General features: G+C 38.7%; 1 long non-coding RNA gene across 2 annotated transcripts; it reads right to left on the reverse strand.

Moving 5' to 3' along the window:
- Positions 1–937: 937 nt before the first annotated feature.
- On the reverse strand, positions 938–6,289 carry LOC143128090 (uncharacterized). Of its 2 annotated transcripts, XR_012987805.1 has the most exons (6): positions 6,267–6,289; positions 5,328–5,444; positions 5,099–5,198; positions 4,703–4,771; positions 4,470–4,583; positions 938–1,054 (listed from the first exon to the last, which is right to left on the reverse strand). It is a non-coding gene; the product is annotated as an uncharacterized LOC143128090 (long non-coding RNA). The 2 variants fall into 2 exon arrangements; XR_012987804.1 differs by lacking the exon at positions 6,267–6,289 and having other exon boundaries at positions 5,328–5,735.
- Between the last annotated feature and the right edge of the window lie 1,195 nt (positions 6,290–7,484).

Below are 7,484 nucleotides of genomic sequence, written 5' to 3' on the forward strand. Positions count from 1 at the left end.
ATTGGGGATAGGATCCAATGGGGGCTGACATAGAAGCAAAGAGGGGGAGTGAGGGTGTGTTTGTGTGTGTGTTTTAATGTACAGAAGCACATATACAGTCCATCTGATCAATATGTATGTGCCTGGACTCAATTTTATGCATTGACCATTTTCTCACCCATTAATTTCTAATGGCCGGTCATTTTTGACCGGAAATACACATGGATGTTCTAAAGTTAGATAAAACACTCAAATTGTTATAAAAGTTATCAGATGCCCTGTATTAACAAAGTCAAGGAGCCTCATGATGGTCAGAATAAGTTAACAACATTTTTGAGAGAAAACAATTGTCAATTGACCATTTGACCGCGAACACAACAGGAGGGTTAATCACAATTAGTGTGTTTGAACACTGAATGTGAACCCCACTTTTCCTGGTTCATTTAAGTCACACCATTGCCATATCACAACACAGCCCTGCTGGCATTTCAACATTGATTCAACGGTGAATAAACGTTATATACCAAGGGTGAATCAACGTTGAATTATGAGTTGGATTTGCAAATCGAATCAACGTTGATATCGCAACATTGTTTCAACATCCGCCGTTTCAACATAGGTGAACACATGTTGAAAGCCTTAACAGTGAATCACGGTTGAATATGATATATTGCAACATTGAAACAACGCAGTAAAATCCAACATGGTTAAAGCCTCAACTACAAATTACCGTTGAATAAACGTTGATATTGCAACATTGCTTCAACATTTTACCTTTATTAGCTTATGCAACTTGCAGTAGGCCTATCACACACAGAAATGATAAACACCTCCATCAAGAACCAGTCAACTTATATATTTTTTTACATTATTTTATTTTGTTTTATGTTTTACAACATAAATGATCTATCCAAACTCAGGTGTATGTGGTGCATGTATACCGCATGTATACCATTCAGCAACAGCAGGGAGTGTCTTCCGAAAGCCACCACCACCCACCCTCTCCAGTGCATAATTCAAATATCTTCCCATGGTGTCCATTATTCGGGTCAGGGTGGTTCGCTGAAGACAGCATCTAAAGAGGAAACAACAAACCATTATTGTTAAAAACTGGTGAAAAAGCCTGTGGACATTCTCTGGGATTTGAATCAGGGATATTCAGATGACTGAACTTCCAAATAACGTCCATCAGTCACACTGTGTGAAGTAAGCGGCGCCAGAGAATGTCTAATAAGGGCTCTGGCGGCGCCCTAATTAGCAAGTTCATAGCTAGCTAATGTTACGTGGTTTCTAAACTAAAACATTTTTTGTCACATACAGCAAACATCACCTCATCATCCGCTAGTTGCCTGTCCCCTCAATACCATGTAAAAAAAACGTGGTCTCTGTGGACAGCCCAGGCTCCAAAAACCATGAAACATAACAAACTGTTCTAGCCAGGGGAGGGAGGGGCGAGCTAGCTCTCGGTTTTGTTTGAACATCAACAGAAGTGATGTTACCCAACATCTCTTGGAGCACCTGTAATGCAAACTACTCAGCTTGTGTGACAAATAAAAGCAAACCTACACTAGCAGCCTCGAAGTCAGGTGCAATAGTTAGAAGTAAAGCAGATGTGTATACACAACCATTATAAAGTTTGGGGTACACTTAGAAATGTCCGGTGCATTTCTTTTGATAAAGAGGACCTTTTTTAAAGGCCGTGTTGCAGGGTTCATTTTCCAACGAATTTGCACAATTTGCTTATTGGTAATAAACATTTAAACTGTTATCCATTGTATTTGATGTTGTTGGGTATCACAAAACGGAATATAATACGAAAAAGCAGGTACAATTTCACAGCGGTTTGAAGTGATTCTCCTTTCCCCCACAATGCATTGCATTACGTCACCTTGGGGAGGCTACAGACCAAAGCCCACCTTGAGAGTAAGGAGAGAGGAGTAAAGAGACGAGTAAGGGAGTGTTCAGCAGTAAATAGCGCAGATTATAGATAAATAGATATAGATAGCCTAGATAGATATATAGACAGGTAGATAGATAGCTAGATAGATCATGTCATCTGCTGGTCGCGGGGTGAGCTCGACCAGCGGCCAAAACGCACTCGCTTCCCCAGTAACAGCAGCTCTCCACCGCAGTTTCCATCGGGATGGCACAGCCCACACAAGCACCTGCCAAACTGCGACTTGCCCTTATTATCTCCCTCTTTGGTAAGCCATACCCTGACGATGTCAATGACAATCAATCACGAGGAGTAGTTATCGAAAATATTCATGCTGAAGACGCGACCAGCCTAATCGGCGGCGGTTTGCAACAACAGGGGTGGCTGGAAAGTTAGCCCATAGCACTAGCTAGCTATCATGATGCTTTATATTCTGATCTTCTGACAAAGTTTACCCAGTAGCCTACTTATCTGAACTAACGACATGATCACCATCACTAGATATAAAGAAAATGTTGACTTCCACTCAGTGCTGTTCACTGACAGTAACAAAAAAAGGGTCATAACGATATATAAGCATAATGCATTGAACTGAATAGGCGCATTATGTAGCCTCATAACGAGACCTCTCAAATTCAGAAAATTGCTTAATTAACCCTTAGAACCCTAAGCTGTTTTTAGGGCATTTTCACTACCTTTATTCATAAGGATTTATTCTGGTCATTGTAAGTGCCACACACATATATTGTATATTGTTTTTTTCAGGAGAGTTTAGGCTATTCAGATCTGCCATCATTTCATGTATTAATACTAGCATTGATTTTATTTTGATTTTTAAAGAATTAAAATATAAAAAGTGTATTATAAAAATTCTTATATTTCGACATGTATCTCACCACAGCAAGCTCACAGCTCTACATGCATTTCATGTGTGTGTAGGGCAGACTGTCCTGAATCGGGCAATATAATTGCCATGTTGGAGGGATCCTCTGGGGCTGAGCAATTTACAGAAATATTTGCTGTGTGATTTACGGAAATAAATGCCATTTTTTATTTAGTGATGAAAAATGACCTTTCTGCGCTCCATATCTGTGACACGAACTGATCTGACCTGACTTGACCCGAGGTTGCGTGTTAGCCTGCGTGCCTGTGTGTATGCAGTCATAATAATTCTCAACTCTTTACTGCATTGCCATGAACAAAGTAAAGGCAAAAAAGGTGTTTATTTGTTGAACAAATTGGGATACAATGTGAGCCTTGAATTGGATGCCATGCAGGAATTTGCTAGGATCTCAAAACCGGAATATGAACATGCTTTGCCATAGAGAAACACATGATAGCATTGGATTATAAACATGCTTTGCCACAAGAACAGACAAAAACGTGGGGTAAGTCCAGCTATATGAAGTTATTATTTTGCTGTCACTTCGTCTGTTTTATAACCCAGAAGGATGTACTTGGTATCAAACGATAGCTCTGAGTCTCCTCTTTCATCTGACATGCGTGGCATATCTATGCGATCACGGGTCCGCGAGTAATTCAAACGAGAGTAATGAGTGTGCAGCGTTGGTTTGTGTACATGACGTTATTATTTTGCAGTCACTTCGTCTGATTTTATAAGCCAGAAGGATCGATAAACATGGTACCGATGGATAGCCCTGTGCCCCCTCTTTCATCTGATATGCTTGCCATATCGATGCGATCACGGGTTCACGAGTAATTCAAACTAGAGTAATGTGTGTGCAGGTGAATGCAGAGAAGTATAGACTGTAAATATGATGCAATTTGATTTAATTTCATGATTTTTTTAAATTTTCATACTTGATCGTACAGACAAGTGTGTAGTCTCGTTGGAAAGCCCCACTTCTGCTCTGTCGCGCAATAAAGGTTTCATCTCGCTGCGATGAACCGTTCTGGAGCAATGTAACAGAGAAGAAAGGGTGTGTTTTTTGACGCACTTTGCGTCAATCGGGTTCTAAGGGTTAAACTAGAAGACATTGTTATCTTTGTTAGACCATAGGGTAGTTGTCATATAAATGCTGTAACAAAATTTGAAGTGTAAATATACAAACTTTATGTTGAACGTGTAACCGCGACCGTTTCCCATAGGAATGAATGTAAAACATACCCTCCAAAACGAGACCTCCCCAAATTCAGAAAAAAAAATACTTAATTGATATCAGGCAACGTTATTACCATTGGTCGATCATAGGGTAGCTGTGATATAAATGCTGTGATGAAATTTGAAGTGTAAATATACAAACTTTATGTTGAAAGTGTAACCGCGATGTCCATTGGAATGCATTGAAATGACTGAAGCGCAGATCATGTAGCCCCCAACGTGACGTCATCACCAAATTGCGTAAAAAAACCCCGCTAATGCTAAAAACAACAAAAACTGGCATTTAACACCATTTGGAGACATTTTTAAAAATGATATACATATATCGAGTGCTTTATGTACCCATTAATCAACAGTGGTGGTTAACCTGCAACACGGGCTTTAAAGTGACCCAACACATCTAAGCAGCAGTATGTCTGTGTGATATCATACCTAATTGCAACATTGCCTGCAGCAGCTCTTGCCTTCTTGCTTACACCACCTTTCCTCCCCCATCTGACTTGCAATAGCAGCTTCTGGCTCCAGGCTGGGACTGCTGGATAGCACCTAACAAATAAAACAGCAATTGCCATACATTTTGTTATTGTTGATAAAGGTCAAAATCATAGCATCAAAAAAATAAGTAAGGTAAGTCAATCAGGTGTACCAACAAAAATTATAATTACCTTCTGAAGGCACCCTTGCCACCATCGCCGTCTATGTTAAGTCTTGATATCAGTTTACTTGTGAGGGCTCTGCCAGTAAAATATGAGTAAAAGATAAGATTAAACAAAATTATGCATCCTGTACAAAAAATTTAATTGCTGTACAATTACAGAAATATTGATTATGATCAGTTTGGCAGATATTCACAACACTACTAACATTACCACCAACACAATGGTAAAGTGGCTAAATTGCAAAATTCAAGACTATTTTAAGTAGCTGCAATAATCCTGATTAGTTTCTGTATTAATGCATTACATAGCACATATGTCAAGCAAATTAGAGCATGCACAATAACATAACCCATAGCCCTATCCATGGAACAAAAAAAATGCATTCAAAACACAAACACTTACACCACGTTGAAGGCAGCAGCCATGGCTATCAGACATCATCAAGTAGCAGGTAGTGCCATCCAGACGGACTGACATTGCCCTGGATAGTTGATGGAGCCCACTACACAGTCATAACAACAGACAGACACATGAAAAGAGGGGATAAACTAAACACAGTTACAGACACAAATACATGCTTACCCATTATAATGCTATATGCAATTCTACGTGTGTTTGTGTGTGTGTCTACCTGGTGAGTGAACTCTCTTGCGGGCTTGGAATTTCTTCAGTATGGAAGTGGCACACATTTGGAATATTCCAGAATGCACTCAGAGTTCTCAGGGCAGCAGTCCTCACAACACACCGACTGCAAACAGAGGGAACACATGGAGACTAAGATCAATAAGTTCCAAAACACACAGAACATGAAAAGACCATCACTGAAGCACTACTTCACTCACATGCATCTTAAATAAACACATGCCTCAGTGCAAGTCAGGTACATCAAACAAGGGCCAAATAAGGGCTAAGAAATGAAAAACATGTAGCCTAACACTACCCTTCACAAACTAAAGATCCCTTTACTTGTTGGCATGCCCACCCATCATACTTGCCCCCATTCACATCTATTATATGACAGGTCTGTTAATGAACATGGCTATACTAAACTGCAGTTCCTTAGTTCCTTAAATCAGCGGGTATAGATATAACTTATATATGACTTTATTAATTTGTTTTACAGGTCATCTTTCCAGTTAACACGTTATAGCAACACTACATGTATATTATGTATGTTGAAGTTCGCAAGGTAACCGTTATTACTGCTGCTTAACTTTAACAACCTTCATGTGTCTGTAACATTAGCCTGCATGGTAACAGCCACTTTAATGGTAGCTAAGTTAGCTTTATAACTTACTTGCGCCTGATATTTCATTCAAACTAAAACTCTACATTCATAGCGACATCACAGACAGATACAGTAGAACTAGATATGGTATATGATATAAACTACCATTCCAGATATTCCACACAATAATGAAGTTAGTAGCTGGGAAAGTTAGCTCGCTAGCTAATTGCTAGCTAATTCCTAACATGACTAACAGCTTTGGTTAACATTCCATTATGAAAACAATATATTTCGAATAAATTCCCGTTTTCAATTGGCATACAAAAGTACTGTAATTCTTACCTTGGATATGATAACGGCAGAGTGCGGTGAGTCAGATGCATGACAGAACAGTGACGGTTAAAGTCACTGGTGGGCTGGAGTTCAAAATAGTCAGTCAGGGGTGGGGGATGGGAGTTGCTGTGTGTGCGCATGCGCTTAACAAGCGGCGATAAGCATCCGTTAAAAACAATCGTTGCATTTTAGACTGTTACATTGAAATGGCTACCAAACTAATTAGAAGTGTCAAAACAATAATAACATTAGCCTAGTCTAGTGGGCTGTTATTACTAGCCTACTATTATGATTATTAACATGATTGTTCCCATGAACATTTTCTTTCCTTTTCCTTTTCTTGATATCAAATCAATTTGGTTTAATATGTGCTGATTTCGTTGATTTCTTATTTTACAACCATTTGTCAACATTTTACAACTATTTAGCATTAAAACAGTGTTTCAACTTTTTATTTCACCTATAATTCAACATTGATTTTCTTGACCTTTTTACAACCATTTAACATTGAACGTTGTTTCAATGTTTGTCTACATACCCTTTTACAACCATTTAGCATTAAACATTGTTTCAACATTGTTTCAACATTGACGCAACAACTGACGTTATTTCACCTATATTTCAACGTTGAAGGTCGGTCGTGTGCCGGCTGGGAGCATAGTTATTTTTTGAAACTATAAATGATTTATGCAATATGTCTCGATTTCCTATTTATGTAATAATTATCTTTTGAGAACTGACCTAGAAAATGCTGTTTATTCACAAGATGTACAAAATACAAATCAGCTGATGGATTATTTTTTTCTGGATTGGAATGCCAAGACAGAAACATGGGAAGAAGTGTATAATTCATGATGAAGTGTACAATTTAGTGAAATAAAATCTCATTTGTGTGCGAGTAATAAGAAGTTCTATCTTTGTCTAAACTCCCATTCAAACATACTTTTTTAAAACCTGTCCTCCACTCTGGTTGACTTTGAACAACATTACAGATGACACTGTGACCCATATTAACCAATGTTGAATAAAGATGACGTGATCTGGATCTCTGGATGATATCGGAGAACCGAGATGTTTGGGTTTTTTTTACCTGTAAGCTCAATGTCATGACTTTACTGTGATTAAAGTGATCACGATCAATTTGGTTGAAAATGACTCAACACGCCATCTGCTGTTTAAACTCATCCATGGCCAATGCTGATGTAAAGTCGACCGTTTTGGACTTCT

This window comes from Alosa pseudoharengus, unplaced genomic scaffold, assembly GCF_046254945.1.
Source record: "Alosa pseudoharengus isolate Yale_2024_CS ecotype anadromous, Long Island Sound unplaced genomic scaffold, YU_APseudo_1.1 YU_APseudo_1.1_scf_17, whole genome shotgun sequence".
In the NCBI taxonomy this organism is placed as follows: domain Eukaryota; kingdom Metazoa; phylum Chordata; class Actinopteri; order Clupeiformes; family Clupeidae; genus Alosa; species Alosa pseudoharengus.